Below are 17,546 nucleotides of genomic sequence, written 5' to 3' on the forward strand. Positions count from 1 at the left end.
AGAATTCCACAGCTTATCCATTAGGTCATGCTTCCATAATGCATAAATAAAAAGCCAAAATCACTGTTAGCATGTCACTCCCATATACAAAATGGTTTTATTATAAGTAAAAGCTGTTTTCTGCACTGCTGGTATATTAAAGAGAAAGTGTGGGGATCATGGAAGAGGAAAAAAGAACTAATTATGCCATATATGAGGATGAATCCCACAGCCTTATTAGGGAAGGATTACAGATTCAGCTAAATGAGCTAACTGTCCAAAAGTACTATAAAACTTATATGGGGCCTCCTTATGGTTGCCTAGTCACTACATGGCTACTTTCTCTCCTTAATCAATGACCACATCTAGAAAGGGGTCCCAAATATACACCTAATGAAATAGAGGAGTCTCATATAATTTCAGTAAAAAATGCAAGCGGGAATGAATCTGAATTACATTGCAATCACAAAATTGGCCCTTATTGAAAAATTGGCACCTCATCATCATCATTAGGGAGTGTTTCAATTGGCCCAAGCACAAAAGGGAATCCTCAATGTTATTGCACCTACTGCCATGGTTAACCCTTACTGCCACACCTTCCCTGAAGTCAAAGCAAGAAAGATATAGCTAAATAGAAAAACTTTTAGGCAAAGTCAGACAATACATCACTTGATCGCAGATAGCTATTTGGATCTGACCTTGAATTTGAAGACAAATTCACCTAAGAACAAGATTGCAGTCAGTCTAGATTAGACTACACTGGGAGGGCAAACAGTCCTTTATTCTCTTCAAAGGCCCTTTCTTTCCTTTATTGCCCCTCTTAAAGTGCCAAAAGGACTTGGCACAAAAAGGTACTTGTTTCCTACATCTCAGTAGGTATCTCTAATGACAATGTCAGCAACTTTTCCATTTAAACTGTTTCACCATACAAGAACTCTACTCAGAGGACCAGAAGAGATTCCAAGAAAGCAACTGATCTGCAGGGGCCCTTCTCTCCCCCAATCCCACCCAGTTCCCAAATAAGAGTAGACCTCATCATCCTGTTAGTTTTTTCTTCCATATTCAACATTTTTAAAGAAGGAATTTCTTCTCCTTTAAGTTTATAGACGTATGTTTCTTGGTCCCTAAAAATGGGAACATGTCCTCCATCCTTTAAATTCCTCCTGATGCTGTTCGGCTCTAATGACCTTAGAGGAATCAGACAACAGCTATTCTGCCTGATTATTCAACCTTCATATTCTTACCCATAATCTCAAGACTGTTCTCCTTTAAACACTTTATGATGCTCACCCCCCAACAAGAGCAAAAAGCAAAGAATTCCAATAAGGCTCTTTCAAATACAAATACGTGATGACCACAGAAAAAAACAGATAATCTTCCTGACCAATCTAGAACCCCATCAAGAGGAACTAAACCAGGCTCTTAGCATACTTGATTCAGGATGTCATGTACTTTGATGAATCAGAGATAAAGTTCAGAGATGCAATCACATTCCCTTTCCAGCAAAGAGTGATAAAAGAGGATGAATAAAGACAGATATAGCTTTCTGACTTTCATTACAGTGCCAGCCACTGGGTGAAGAAGTATTTTACACACTTTAAATGTCTGGATTTATATAAGGAAAGAAACCTAGAAGTAAGATGTGACAAAAGGAGAAGGACTATGAAAATATGGTACTAATCTCTTTATGGTATTAATATGGATATAACACCATGTCTTAGACAATGGTAGCTCAACAGTGAATGGCAAACAATGTTATAGAGGGGAGATAGGAGGGATAGGGGAAGAGGAAAGGGGAAAGAGAGAGAGACAAAGAGAGAGACAGAGACAGAGAGAGAGGAGAGAGAGAGGAAGGAGGAGAGGGAGAAGAAAAGAGAGAAGGAAGGAAGGAAGGAAGGAAGGAAGGAAGGAAGGAAGGAAGGAAGGAAGGAAGGAAGCAAGGAAGGAAGGAAGGAAGGAAGGAAGGAAGAAAGGAAGGAAGGAAGGAAAGAAGGAAGGAAGGAAGAAAGAAAGAAAGAAAGGAAGGAAGGAAGGAAGGAAGGAAGGAAGGAAGGAAGGAAGGAAGGAAGGAAGGAAGGAAGGAAGAGAAGAGAAGAGAAGAGAAGAGAAGAGAAGAGAAGAGAAGAGAAGAGAAGAGAAGAGAAGAGAAGAGAAGAGAAGAGAAGAGAAGAGAAGAGAAGAGAAGAGAAGAGAAGAGAAGAGAAGAGAAGAGAAGAGAAGAAAAGAAGAGAAGAGAAGAGGAGAGGGAAAAAAGGAGGAAGGGAGAGGGAAGGAGGAAGGAAGGGAATAAGAAAAAAGGTTACATAACTTTACATACTCTATCTTAAAGTGGGTTTTAGTATCTGGTCATACTATAAATATAATCTGTGCAACTGGATGGTGCTCATGAAGCCAGTGAAGTTTATAGTATATAGTATATTTATATGATAGAATTATTTCATTTTATTTTGGATACAGCAAAATGTTAAATCAGTATGCAATCAACATTTCAATTACATGTTTAATTCATTCATATGATCAGTGTTTTCCTAGACCTTCATCCCTGGAAATGTCTTAGATAATATTGTAGAGTAAATGCAATTTATATTTATCCCCATTCCACAGACCATGAAACTAAGGCAAAAAGCCTACACCTGATAAACACATTGAAAAAGGAGCAAGAAGTCCAAGGGTCTCTGTGCTACTGTAATCTCCAGTAAGTATCCAACAGGGAAGATTAAAAGAGCTTTTTGGCTATGCAGTTGACTTCACTGCAAACAATCTCATCCTTTCAAATCATTGCTTTGGTAAATTTGGGACTTAATCTGAACAGATTCCCTTCCATACCACATTTTGCAGAAATTAAATTATACACACCCATTGACTTTTCCATCGCTCCTTGATGGGTTATTTGATTTTAGGAGCACACTGAGGCTGGGGAGCCTCTGATTAGTCAGTCTGACAGTCATTTTCTTCTCTGAATAAATAGTGGAAATCCACTGAGTGGGTTAGTGAGGAGGGAGTGGCCAGTTTTTTTTTTTTTTAATGTAACTTGGCTTCAGTTTCCAGTTTGAGCTGCCAAGCTCTTCCTTTTAAAGCACAGCATTTTGGAGGTCGTTAGTCCTGAAAATGAACTGAGCCCTGGGTGAGCTATAAAGATCAAATGTTTGCAAGCATCCCAGCTTTGGTGTTCACTTTGATAAAGAGCCTCTGTGTTCCCTACTTGAGCCCACAACACTACTACTATAAGAGTAGCAATTTTGTCCTGTTGAAGTAGAAAGACCATTAGAATCAGAGTTAGAACACCTCTTCCTAATTATCTATTTTGATCTATTTTGACTCTGTCACTTACTAATTGTGAAACCTTAAATAAGCTTAATCTCATAGAGGTTCAGCCTCCTCATCTGTATAATGAGAATTTGGGACTCAATAATTTCTGAGATCTCATTTATAGAACTAAAATGAACTTAATGGGGTCTTTACCATTGCCAAATTCAAGCTGAATATTAGGGACCAAGAAGCCACTGCACTAAGTGTTGGGAATAAAAAGAAAGAGGGAGAAATATCTCTGGTCCTCAAAGAGCTCACAATCTATGGAGGAGACAACTTGCAAACAAAATTAATATATAAGCATATAAACAAGATATATAAAGGATATATATCCCTGAAGGGGGTCTCAGAGAAAAGGCACTACAATGAGAGAGAACAAGGAAAGAATTCTGGCAGAAGATGGAAACAAGAAGAGAGACTTTAATGGCTAATGTCAAATCCAAACCTTAAAAAGCTGCTTAGTGGAGCCATTGAGTCAGGCCATACTAAAACATCAAGAATGAGCAGCCTTGACAGAATACTTCAAATTCATCTGCTTTCTTCTGTTTACTACCTTATTTTTCTTCCATTAATATGGAAAATCAAGAATTGATTATGTCATATCTTATGCTCTTCCTTTTCCTCCTATTCAAATGAAATAATATTTATAAAGAACTTAGCATAGTGCCTAGAACATAATAGGTACTAGATAAAATCCTGGTTTCCCCTCTTCCTTTCTCCTTTACAACTATATATCCATGCAAACCAATGAACTAATGAAATAGTAAGCAAGTCAGTGATACTTTAATTAGGGATTCAGAGGAAATGATATTCATCCCTCCAACAGCACGGTCAACTTGTAAAACATCTCTGACACTTCACATATGTAACCCATAGCTCCTAATCATAATGGATGGATTTCTATTACTTCCTAAATTTTACAAAGCACCTTTCTCAACACAGCCATTGAAATTGGTAGATATCATGCATAATAAATCTCATTTTATAAATGTGGAAACTTGAAATTATAAGATTATAGGTTTAGAGCTAGAAAGAATCTTAAAGGTGATTGAAGCTGACCCTTTCATTTTTGAAGAAGGGCATGGAGCAAGTGATTATATGACTTACACAGAGTCACAAAAAGTTGCATAAAGATAACTACTTTATCTGTTCCATGATTTGAACTTTTTAGACTTTCAGGGTACTAGCCCATGCTGCCTCTCACTTGTTAGGGTCACACAGTTCATAAATACTGGGTATATGAGGATTGGAGTGTACTAGATACAACTGGAATAGGTTCTCTTGAAAACCAGTTGTTAAATTTTCTCCAGGAACAATTGTATCTTGAAAAATTACAAATGTTGTAAATCAGGGATAGTTTGTAGATTGTCTAGACTTAAAAAAAATGATGGACAAAATAATAAGGCAAAATAAATTTTAAAATATGTCATATATATGTTCATACATATGGATATCCATGTATATGTTAATTTATATAATATATATATGTTTGTGTGTATATGTATGCATATAAATAATCTTATATGAATATTATATAAATATGTATGCAATAATAAATAATACATATAAAATGTGTATACATATATGTGTATATGCATATAATCTTTCCCCCAGAGAACTAGTTCTTAAGCATTTACCACTGATTCAAACTCTGTGTGTATGTGTGTGTTCAAACTCAAACTCTATGCAATAGAGTACCAAACCTGAAGTTAAAAATATCTGAGTTCAAATCTGTCCTTAGATAGTTACTAGCTCTGTGACCCTAGACAAGTTTCTTTCTTTATAAAATGGAAATAATAATAGTACTTATCTCCCAGGATTGTAATGGAAAAAATGATATAATAATTATACATTGTTTATCACCTAGTAAGTAGGACTGCTACTCCCTGACAGACAGATCTGTTCCTTGTCTCCCCTATCAGTCCCACTTCAGCCCTGAGAATCCCAAGTTTCCTTCAAAATTAAGCTTCAATACACCTTCTCATGTATAAAAACCCCTCTCCCCCCCAATTAGTATCTTCTACTTCAGAACCTTGTATTTACTTTGAATATATTTTGTATATATTTTTATATACACGTCATCTTCACCAATAGGATGCATATATATATATATATATATATATATATATATATATATATATATTATTCCTTGAGCACAAGAAGTTTAATTTTTTTTCTTTGTATTGCCAAAGCCGAGTACAGTATATGGCACATTGTAGGTGATTAGTAAATGCTTATGGATTCGTGGTTTTATCTTCTTCCTTGTGAACATTAACTTATTATTTCATACATTGGGCAAACCAACAAGATCTAGCTTTTAAGCCTGTCCATTTATTTTCTAAAAATTCTTAAAGAGGTAATTTTTTCTTTTTTTTTCCTTCTAAACATTTGAAACATTGTCTCAGCATATTTCTCCACCACTAAAATCTTGTTAAGACACTTCACCATAGTTCAGAAGTGATCTTGGGTTTTCAAAGATCTCTCATCCAAACCCCTCATTTTACAGATGAGTAAACTGAGGTCAAATTACTTGCTTTAGGTCACTTAAAGGTACTAAAGGTTGAAAAAGAGATTTGAATCTAGGTGAAAGACAAGCTCTAATAGGTTTTACCACAATGGAAAGTTTTCATCAGGCCTGCCTAGGAAAGGGCAGAAAGACTAGCCATAGGCTGATTGATTTTTCATCCCCTGAATCTCAATAGTTTGACAGATGGAACACCATCTGTCAAACTATAAAGGAGTTGCAATTTGTGTAAGAGGAAGAAATACCCACCAATGAAAATCAAAAATCCTTGAAATATTGAAGTGTAGTAAACATACCAGAATAGAAAATCCATAAGGCTAATAATGACATCAACAAATGACATTTAGATAGCCCTTTAAAGTTCATATACCTTACAACAACTCTATGAGGAGTTCTTCAATGGTATTGGTGCTCTTTTTAACAGATAAAGAAACTGAGGCTTAGAGAGGTTAAGAAGCATGCTCAACTTCTATTCAAGTCCAGCTCTAGTCAATTTATCTGCCCTCAAGGATCTTCTAATCTAATGACCCCGAAAGACAAAAACCAAAAATAACTGAGGTCCAAAGACTCATTAGATCTTGGCCTCTTAATTTACCCTTCGTTGGGTACGATTTTTAACACATCTTTTTTAGCTCGTTGAGATATTTCAGTATTCATGATAAGGCCAACATTTATTGAACTTCTGTTTCAAAAGAAAGCAGAGAATCTATTGAAACTCAGCAGACCAGGAAACTAAGCTTTGTGTTTAAGTAGGACATTGGGAAGAGTCAAGGGTACAGTTCTAAATGGGAGCATATATTAAAAGGGAGGATGGGCAGGACCCTCAGGGTCAATAAGTAAAACTGCTGGGATGCTCTGGACTCCAGATATAAACATCATATGGAGAGGAGAGAAAATTTAATTGCTACCCCTACAGGAAAATAATCAGCTTGGGAGAGACTTAAATGTTTCAGGTCTTCCCCTTCCCATCACCTACCATTTCTCCCACTCCACTTCATCCCACTCCCATAACTGACCTTACAGTACCAAAGTGATTGTTTGCAAATGCTACTGCAGACCAAGAAAAAAAGGTCTGAAATACCTTTCAAAAAAGGGACTTTTGGAAGGAACTTGCCTTAAAACAGCCTAGCCAAGTTTCCACTCCAGTGCTTTGTAGCTGGTTTCTAAATCACAAGCACAAAACAGGAACAGGAAGGAAAAACGTGTTTTATTTTACTATACAATGAAGCCCTTTGTCCAACAAATAGACACGAGAATATCATTTTGTTGGGTTATTGCAATACTCAGTTTCTGAGGGGTGGGGAGAGGTTGGAGATCCCTCCAACCAGTTGTGAGCAGTAAAATTAATGACAAAAATCCCCTTTCACTTGGGGAAGGGCTAGACCTTGTGTTTGTGGGAGCCAGCCTAATACATCAGCCCAGATATGGGCCCCTTGAGTGAAGTAAGCACAAGCCAGGGCCAAATCCTTCCCTGAATTCTGTTTACCCAGGCCTTGCTAAACCTGCTTTTGATAAATAAAGTGCATCTCAACTACTCTCAAAAACAAGATTGTGTACATACAGTCAAATGTACTTTGGTGCAATCCCCAAAGTACAACATCCTGGGAGAGGCCTGGCCAAATCCCACCCTCCCTTCTTATACCTGGTTCGTTTCACAAGAACCTGGACATTTTGCAAATCATAAAGCAACTATTCTTTTCAAGTCCTTCTTGGCCTGGAAAACAGCACTCTTTTTGCCTCATTTAATACCAGTAGCCGTATCTGACTCTTGGACTGCATCAGTGAAAAGAGTTCCAAATTAAGGGCTCAGGCCTTTTGAGTACTGGTTTATTTTAATCTAGCATTTTACAGAAGTACAGGCAAAGAAAGAAAACAAAATCTTCTGTATCTTGATTCAGTAATTACTGAGCACCTGCTACATATAAAATGTATAAATAGACACTCTGGGTGATATACAAACGTGTAAAAAACATTTACTAAGTACTACCATATTCTATGAACTGTGCTAGGAGATGGCAGCCACAAAGACTTAAAATAAACTGTCTCTGCCTTCAATGAACCTACATTCCAAAAGGGGGAAACAGCCTATAAGTACTATATACAAAATAAGTATCTACAATCTTTGTCTCAGGTTGCCCATTATCACCACCATTATTCAATATTATACTAAAAATGTTAGTTTTAGCAATAAGAGAAGAAAAAGAAATTAAGGGAATTAAAATAGGTGATAAGGAAACAAAATTATCACTTTTTGCAGAGGATAAAATGGTATATTTAGAGAAACCTAGAGAATCAACTAAAAAAAAAAAAAACTAGAAACAATAACTTTAGCAAAGTTTCAGGATATTAATAAACCCACATAAATCATTACAATTTCTATACAATACCAACAAAGCCCAGCTGCAAGAGATAGAAAGAGAAATCCCATTTAAAATAACTACAAATAATATAAAATATTTGGGAGTCTACCTGCCAAAACAAAGCCAGGAGCTATATGAACACAATTACAAAACACTTGTTATATAAACAAAGTTAGATCTAAATAATTGGAAGAGCATCCATTGCTTATGGGTAAGTTGAGCTTAATAAAAATGACAATTCTATCTAAATTATTCTACTTTTTCAGTGTCATACCATTCAAACTGCCAAAAGAAAATTTACTTTATAGAGCTATAATCCTTGTCTCAAATCTCATTGGTATGACACCTTCCTAAATGGGAGAAATAAGTGGCTTTCCCTAGAGCGAGGAGCAAAATAAAGCTGGTGAGGGTCCCCTCTTAGAGACTCTTCAAAGCCCATCCTCTTTGGGGACTTCAGGAAGAATCACTTCAGACACTTCTGGCTGTCAATTTCAAAAAAAGAATATGGAAAAGGACAACCCCAATTCAGGAAGATGAAGGGAAAGACTGAGAAAACAGGCGAGGAGCTGGAAGTCTCCATAATGTCTTTGTTCCCAACTTGCTACACTAGAGAGTTTGGGGAATTTCCCCTTGGGTAAGATCCAGGACTCTCTTGGTTGAGCAGAGTTGTTTTGTTCCCAAATATATGCCCTCCTTCAGTATTGTCTAACATATAGTCTACTATATACAATTTTTCTGATTTTTTCTTTTGTTACTGATTGGATAAGAGATTCTTTGTGATGGAACTGATATTTGGTAGAAAGGGATCAAACTTTAAGCATAGAGCTTGGGGGCATTCCTTCCCTCCAATAATAACAGTAATTACAAAGATATCAGAAATTAGAATAAAACCAATTATACTCCCTAGACAAATAATATTTAAGGGAGCAGAGGAGTTATAATTACAATTCAATACTCCTTCCCTCTGAGGAGAGAGAAGTGGAGGCCTTTGGTCTGATGTCCTGCTTCTCCTTATATTGATATATAAAGATATATCAATGCAAATTAACACCCACTCAGCAACTTACAGTCTTAGAGATGTGCCTGGGGTGGCAAAAGGTTAAATACTTGCCCCACCTAAAAGAGCCAGTGAATGTCTTAGGTGAAACTTGAACCCAGTCTTCCACATTCCAGTGATAGACCACAACAAGACTATCTTTCAAGATAAACACACACACACACACACACACACACACACACACAAATACAGATAAGATATACAGATATCATATATACATCCAATATATGTGCTAGATACATGGATGTGTACATATATGATATATATTACATATGTATGTATATAAACATTATATGTGTGCGTGTATATATATACACACATGTGCACATATGCACACACTAAATACAAAGCAATTGCACTAAGAAATTACTAACAGTGGGTAGTATCATGAAAGATATTATGGAAAAAGTACCATCTGACCCAAGCTTTGAAAAATGTCAAGAATTTTAAGGGAGAAAGGAAGGCCTTCTAGGAGTGAAGAACAATATTTCCAAAGATATGGAGATAGAATGCTGTGGCATATGTGAGGACCAGCAAGAAAGCAATTCTACAAAACCATAGAGCGAAAAAAAGTAAAGTATATTAAGCTTAGAATGGTAGGTAGGAACCAGAATGTAAAGGGAATTAAATGCGGGGGAGATATTGGTATTTGATCCTAGAAAAACTTCTAGAGTTCATTAAGCAAGAAATAGATATAGTCAGTTCTGTACTTTAAGAAGCAATTCAGGACATGATTTGGAGAAGGGGAGATTTGAAACAGAATTATTATATAGGATAATTAGGAAGCTTTTTATAATCATCTGTGGAGAAGCAATAAGAGCTTGAATGGGGGACAAAGCATGGAGGAAGGAAGGTGGAAGAGCTATAAATCAATCAATCAGCAAAGAGTGAAGTGAACAGAACCAGGAGAATATTATATGTAATAATAGCAAAATTATGCTATGGTCAACTATGATAGACTTAGCTCTTCTCAGCAATACAATGATCCAAGACAATTCAATAGACTTGGGATAGAAAATGCCATCTACATTCAGAGAAAGAACTATGGAGACTAAATATGGACTGAAGCATATTATTTTCACCTTTTTATTTGCTTGCTTGCTTGTTTTCTTCTTGTGTTGTTTCCCTTTTGTTATGATTTTTCTTTCACAACATCACTAAAATGAAAACGTTTTGAACGATTATACATGTATAACCTATACCACATTGCTTGCTACCTTGGGAAAGGGAAAGGCAAAGGAGGGAGGGAGAAAAAAATTTGGAATTCAAAAATCTTACCAAATGAATGTTGAAAACTATCTTTACATGTGATTGTAAAAATAAAGCATTATTGAAATTTTAAAAAATCAATCAGCAAATCTGTATGTGCTAGACAGTATACTAGATCCTGAAAAATGAAAGATAAAAATTAAATAGTCCCAGCCCTAATTTTTAAGCCTCTTCCTACTCCAATCTATTCTTCACAGAATGACAAAGGTAAATTTTAAAAATAAAGATCTGTTCACATCACCCCATCACTCAATAAATTTCCATGATTCCCTATTATCTCTAGGAAACTCTTTCCTAGTTTGTACTTAAAGTTCCTTTAAAAAATTTGCTACTTCCTACCTCTCTAGGCCTCTTACTCTTTATTCTCTCCAGTCAGTTTGATCAACAACCATTTATTAAGCATTTACTATTTGTCAGACACCATGCCTGAAGTTACAGAGAAAGGCAATTTAAATTTTTTAAAGTCCTTGTCCTTACTGAACTCACATTCTAATGAGAGATACAATTTACAAAAAAGTCATGCACATAGATAGATAGATAGATGCATATATCTATCTGTCTATCTATCTATCTATATATATATATATATATATATATATATATATATATATATATATATATATATATATATGGAGAGAGAGAGAGAGAGAGAGAGAGAGAGAGAGAGAGAGAGAGAGAGAGATCTATATTCAGTGATATTGCACTATTTATCCCTCACATGTGATAATCCACCTATCTGTCTATTTTTATCCTGATTGTCTTGGGTGAAAAGGACAAATGTTGGAGAAGCTTTCTAACACCCAGCAGTGAATTGATCCAACCATGCTGGAAAAGTATTAGCCCATTACAAAAACCTCCCAAACCAGAGACACTATATTCTACCACTTCCTTTCTTGGATGGAATAGTTTCAAAATTAAAGTAATTGCTACAAATATGGCTAAATTGAGTTGTAGGAATGATATAGCTAATGGACAAGTCACTTGAAAGCTTACAGAACATGGTATATTGGATGCCAGGTGGCTTCATTGCTTAGATGGAATCAAATAGAAGATCCTAGAGAGATTAAAAAAAAAAAAAAAAAAAACAATGTAACAGTGCATTCATGGACACATGGTAGCGAGAATATAAAACTAAGGCAACAGCGGCAACAATTGCTGTTGCTGCTGCTACTGTTGCTGTTGTTGCCCTGAATCCCTGCAGTAGCAGGAGGGAATAGCAAGAGAATGGATATGAAAGATACTGTGGTAGCAGAATTTGCAAGACTTGGCAAATGGTTAGATAGGGAAGGTAAGATATAATGAGAAATTTAAGATGACCTTGGAATTATGAACTTGCATGGCTGTGAGGAAGATGATACCCTCATGAGAAACAGAGATGTTTAGAAGAAAAGCATATTGAGATTGAGATGCCTACAGGACATCCACTCAAAATGTGCAATAGGCACCTGGTGATGTGGAATTAAAGCTTCAGAGAGTTGACTATAGAGATCTGAGAGCTATTTGTGTAGATATTGCAGTATGGAAGCTGAAGAGATCACCAAGGGAATATATAAAGAAAAGAGAATCTAAGACCTGAACTTTGGGGTAAACTCACAGTTAGGGAATATGATATGAGTAATTTAAAAGGAGTGATGAAATAGGCAAGAGGACAACCAGAAAAGCAGAATCATTGAAAATCATAATACAGGAAAAGGGCATAGTTAATAGAGAGGTCAAAATGAGGGTTGGGGGAAAGCTATTTAGAAATTTTAAAATTACTAGTAATAAGAGGGAGAGAGAAAAGAAGAATTTTAATTAAGTAATAAGGACAGAAACAAGCTTCAAAGGATTGAGATATTAGTGAAAAAAGAATTGGAGGTTATGAATTTAGATAGTGTTTTATCCAGAAATTTAGCCATAAAAGAGTTTTTTAAAAGCTAGATAAAAGGACACTAGCTAGAAAACATAGCAGAGTCAAATAATTGATTGCCCTGACTGAAGGAACCTCAGAGGAAGTCTGCTTCATTTGGCCGATAAGGGAAATAGAGGAAAAGAGAAGTGAAGAGATTTGCCCAGAATCATTCAACTAGTATGTATCTAAGGTGGGATTTAAATGGTAGGTCTCCCTGAATCTAAGTCCAGTGCTCTATCCAAGACAACAGGCCAAATCAATACAAAATGTAGCCAATGTCATATCCTTTAGATACTGAATGCTTGATATCTAATAAACAGTCTGCTAAGTATAGATTTTAAAGTCTAAATAACATAAATGAACAAAAAGCTCTCAAAACTGCTTAGATACATATACATATCTAAGAAGCATATCTTGCAAGAACAAAAGGTAACAAATCAAATTTGTATGATATTTCTTCATTGAATTTGACACCACTGCCCTAATCCATAGATTTTTGTTTCTGGTTTCATTTGTTAGATGATGAAGTAATGTGTCCTAATGCAAAGGGGAAGAAGGAAGATGGAGACCCAAGTTCTAGTCCAAAGTATACCATTTACTAGATATTTAGTCGCAGACAAATTTTTTTCACTGTAATTATTAAAACTATAATTTCAGCTCTCCATTTCGCTCTGTCCATGAAAATGTGGCTCTGGTGCTTTAGAATTAGGGAGGTCATTCTTTGTTTTCCTAACTAAAATCCAGGATGAGTTCATTTAGCTATTCCCACCTACTCAGCATTGCAACATTAGGTGAGCATATGCAGAGAATTTTCCCTTGCTCTGGTCATCTCAGCACTGAAATGGTGTTGTATCCAAAGGATCTGTTTTTTCCATCAGCATTTGCCTTTTTGAAGTTCTTTAGTCCCTCCCCAGCAGCATTGCCATTCTACATCCTAGTTTCAAATCACATTTCTTTGGCCTTCACAAGTGATTTACCAGGAACTGAGCTGAAACAACTTAAAAATATAAACTGATGTCAAATGTTAGATTTAACTGAGGAGTCCAGGAAATTCTGAATGTTGCATTCTAATGAGTTGGCAGGTGGTCCATGATCATGATAAATTTCCTACTCAAGTTGACACATTTTCAAATGTTAATGTTCTCCGGAGAAATAAACTGCGTCTAATGATTGAAATAATGGTTTCAAAGGTGAGCATTCAGCTTATTATGGTTTCAAACCTTGGCACCCAGAATACATAGGTGTTAGGTTATGCACTCCACAGAAAGAAATAATTATGACCACATAATGAAAAAGGAGAGGTTTACAGAAAAGGGGCTATGAAGAGGATCTGAATTGTAAAGAGAAGAGACTACTTCATCAGCATGAAACAATGGCTAATCAAGTGCTAGATGAATGCATATAGATTTTTCAGGGCCCAGCATATTTGTGGAAGACACTAGATCAGACTTCTTTGATAATATAATACTCAGCCCCATTAGCACAGTACTCCACTCCAAGAAGTTATAGTATATTCTCCCTCTTTTTCAAAATGAAGAGGAAAGAAGAGTGGTCAGAGAGACTTACAGATCAAAAATCAACTCCTCAGAAAATGCACCTCCCTTACTTCTTGGCAGCAGTGGGACCTATGGAGAGGGTATAATTACACATACTATCAGTGTCACTTGGTGTGTTATTGGGATTTACTGAACTGCCTTTATTTTCTCTTTCTTTGTTACCTAGGATGGCTCACTGGCTAGAGGAGTGGAGAGAAATATACTTAGAAATAAGGGTGATTTGGAAGCAAAAGATACAAATATATATTTTAAAATAATTTCCATTTAAGCCAGTACCCAAGAAGGGAAGGAATGGAATATGATAATTGACAATTCAATTAAAAAATCATTTATAAGTCATGAATTGTGTTCTAAGAACTGTGCTAAGCAGTTGATCATTTCAGGACTGACTTTTTTTTTTACTTTTCTAATTACCTTAGAGCAAAGAATGGCAGACCATCTCATGCTGATCAAACACATTTCTACCTGGAATCCACTTAATGGAAATCTTTTAGGAACAGAATGAGGAAGTGATGAAAACCAAAGGACAGTAAAAGTGGAACTATTTTCCGGGAAGGGAAAAATGATATCTCCACTATTAATGCAATGTGGAATAGACACCATGTTTTGGCTCTGTAACACCACTATGGATGTCTTCTTTCAGAACATATGGGATGTAGTGAAAGAATGTTCATAGAATCCTCAGGCCCAGATATTTGTAAAGATATGTAAACCAAGTATTCAAGTGGTTCACCAGAAAGACGTCATGTGTCAGACAAGGTCAACAAAAGATAGATGCTCATTTGGAGTCATGTTCAATTATATGAAACAATGTAAAGAATTTTCAGACTTCTCTTTCCTCATCAAAAGGGCTCCTATGTCAAAGGGACATTCTATTGCTCCTTATTGCCTTAATAAAGGGTTTGAACTTAGCTCTGGTGATCTTCAAAACTCATTCAATAGGTCTTATAATGTTTGAGGCCTTAGGGAAGGAGAGAAGTCAGAGGTAAAAAAGGCATATTTTGCTTTGTATCCTATTTTAGGATACAACATTCCAATGAAGTAGGAAGGGCAGGCATTAGCCCCATTCTACAGTTGATAAAGGAGACATGAGGAATTTCAATCATTTGCCTAAAGTCCATGTAGCTAATCAGGAGTAAAAGCCAGGTCTCGACTCCTAAGCCAATCTATTCCTGCTCGAGCAGAAATTCTTTTTTTGAAAGCTTTTTTTTTTTTTTTTTAAATTCTGAGTTCCAAATTCACTCCCTCTTTCCAAATCCTCCCCTATTCATTGAGAAGGCAATGGATATGATACCCATTATACATGTGAAGTCATGCAAAACATTTCCATATTAGTCATGTTGGAAAAAAAAGAATAAAAAAAGAAAAGATAAATAAAGTTAAAAGGTACATAAGAAAGGAATTCTTAACCTTTGTGTAGGTGTGTGTGTCATAGATCCATTTCAGTCATCTGGAGAAGCCTACAGGTCCCTTCTCAGAATATTGTTTTTAAATGCATAAAATAAAATATGTATGATTACAAAGGAAACATGTTATAGAGGCAGTCAGATGGCATAATGGATAGAGCACTGACACTGGAGTCAAGAGGACATGAATTCACATCTGGTCTCAGCTACTTACTAGCTGTGTGACCCTGGATAAGTCATTTAATTCCAATTGCCTCATACATAATTCCCCATCCCAAAAAGAAAAAGAAACCAGTTATATTGGAAAATATAATTATCAAAATACTTTCTTTTTCAATTCACAGACCCCCAGGTTAAGAACCCGGAATAAGGGGCAGCTAGGTGGCACAGTGGATAGAGCACCAGTTCTGAATTCAGGAGGACCGAGTTCAAATGTGGTCTCAGACATTTAACACTTCCTAGCTGTGTGACCCTGGGCAAGTCACTTAACCCCAGTCTCAGAAAAAAGAAAAAAAAAGAACCTGTAATAAGACCTAGCTACCTCCCAAACTAGTCCCGTGGATATATGGCCATTTGAGTTGATATTTTCATGTCTGAATTTATCATTATTTCATTTTAATTTCTTCATCTAAAATAAGGAATACTGGTGAGATGATCACTAAGATTCTTTCCAGACCTGCATTCTATATTACAACAAACTAATAATGTATCAAAATATAGAATTTTAGAGTTGGAAAATACCTTGGAAAGCACATAGACTAACCTTACACTCAATTTTCTCTATATCAGTACCATCAAATCCCAATAGAAACAGGGCCACTATACCATCCATAAGGATCCTCATGGAGACACACATTGACTTAGAAAACCACATATTAATATTACATCCAATTGTGTTTAATTTTTATTTAATATTTTCAAATTATATTTTTATCCAATTCTAGAAACTTGGGGCAGCTGAATGGCACAATGAATAGAGTTCTGCGCCAAATGATAGGAAGACTCATATTATTGAATTCAAATCTGTCCTCAGATGTTTACTAGCCCTGTGACCCTGGAAAGTCATTTAAGCCTATTTGCCTCAGTTTCCTCATCTGTAAAATGAACTGGAGAAGGAAATGACAAACCACTTCAGTATCTTTGCTAAGAAAACCTTAAATGGGGCCATGAAAAGACAGACATCATTACATAACAGCAACAGTAGCACCTACATTATTCCAATCAGTCAGTCAGTCAAGCAGTTTTTAAATACTTAGTATCAAGACTTTCCTCAGACAAATTTAGTGACAGGCAGCCCACTCACTGGACAGCACATTCCAATTTTTAATAGTGCAATTTATTCATAAGTACCTATTATATTGTACAAAAAGCTGTTTGATGTCATTGGTTCTAATTCCACTCTCTTGAGCAACAAAGAACAAAGGTCTAATTTCTTTTATATATGACAATCCTTCAGATATTTGAATATAGTTATGCTTTCCCTCCATCAAAAATTCCTCTTTTCGTGTTTTTTTTTTTTTTTTTTGTCAAATTAATTAGAGTCAAGTGACTTGCCCAGGGTCACACAGGTAATAAGCATTAATCTGGTCTAAGACCAGATTTAAATTCAGGTCCTCCCATCTTCTGGGGCTGGTATTCTATCCACTGCATCACCTAGCTGCTCCAAAAATTTTCTTTTCAAAGATAAACATCCCCAGCTTCTTCAACCATACTTTCTGTGACTTGACTCCCAGATATTTCACTATCTTAGCCATTCTTCTCTGGGCATGTATATAAGTTTTCAACATACTTTCACTTAATTTTTATCTCATTTGATCACTATAATCAACCTGTGGTGTAGCCAGGGCACCTTGTTTATTAATCACACATTGCATATTTGCATATAGTTATGAGAAACAAATCATTTTTGTGGCTGGCTGTCCTTGGATTTTGAAAATTTTGACTCTCTGGGAATGTCTATTTTTATTTTTCTTCCCATATAGTAGCTACTCTATATAATATCTCTCCTGGTGGACTTTTGTCTCTATCAACAATAACAAAATGATATAGGAAAACAGTTCTTAACCTGGAGTCTGAACTTTTTTGAACATCTTAATAATTGCATTTCAATGTAATTGGTTTCTTTGTAATTCTACGTGATCCTATTTTAATTTAAAACATATTCAGAGAAGGGATTCATAAGTTTCACTAGTTGA

The sequence above is a fragment of the Sminthopsis crassicaudata genome, chromosome 2, assembly GCF_048593235.1.
Source record: "Sminthopsis crassicaudata isolate SCR6 chromosome 2, ASM4859323v1, whole genome shotgun sequence".
Classification (NCBI taxonomy): domain Eukaryota; kingdom Metazoa; phylum Chordata; class Mammalia; order Dasyuromorphia; family Dasyuridae; genus Sminthopsis; species Sminthopsis crassicaudata.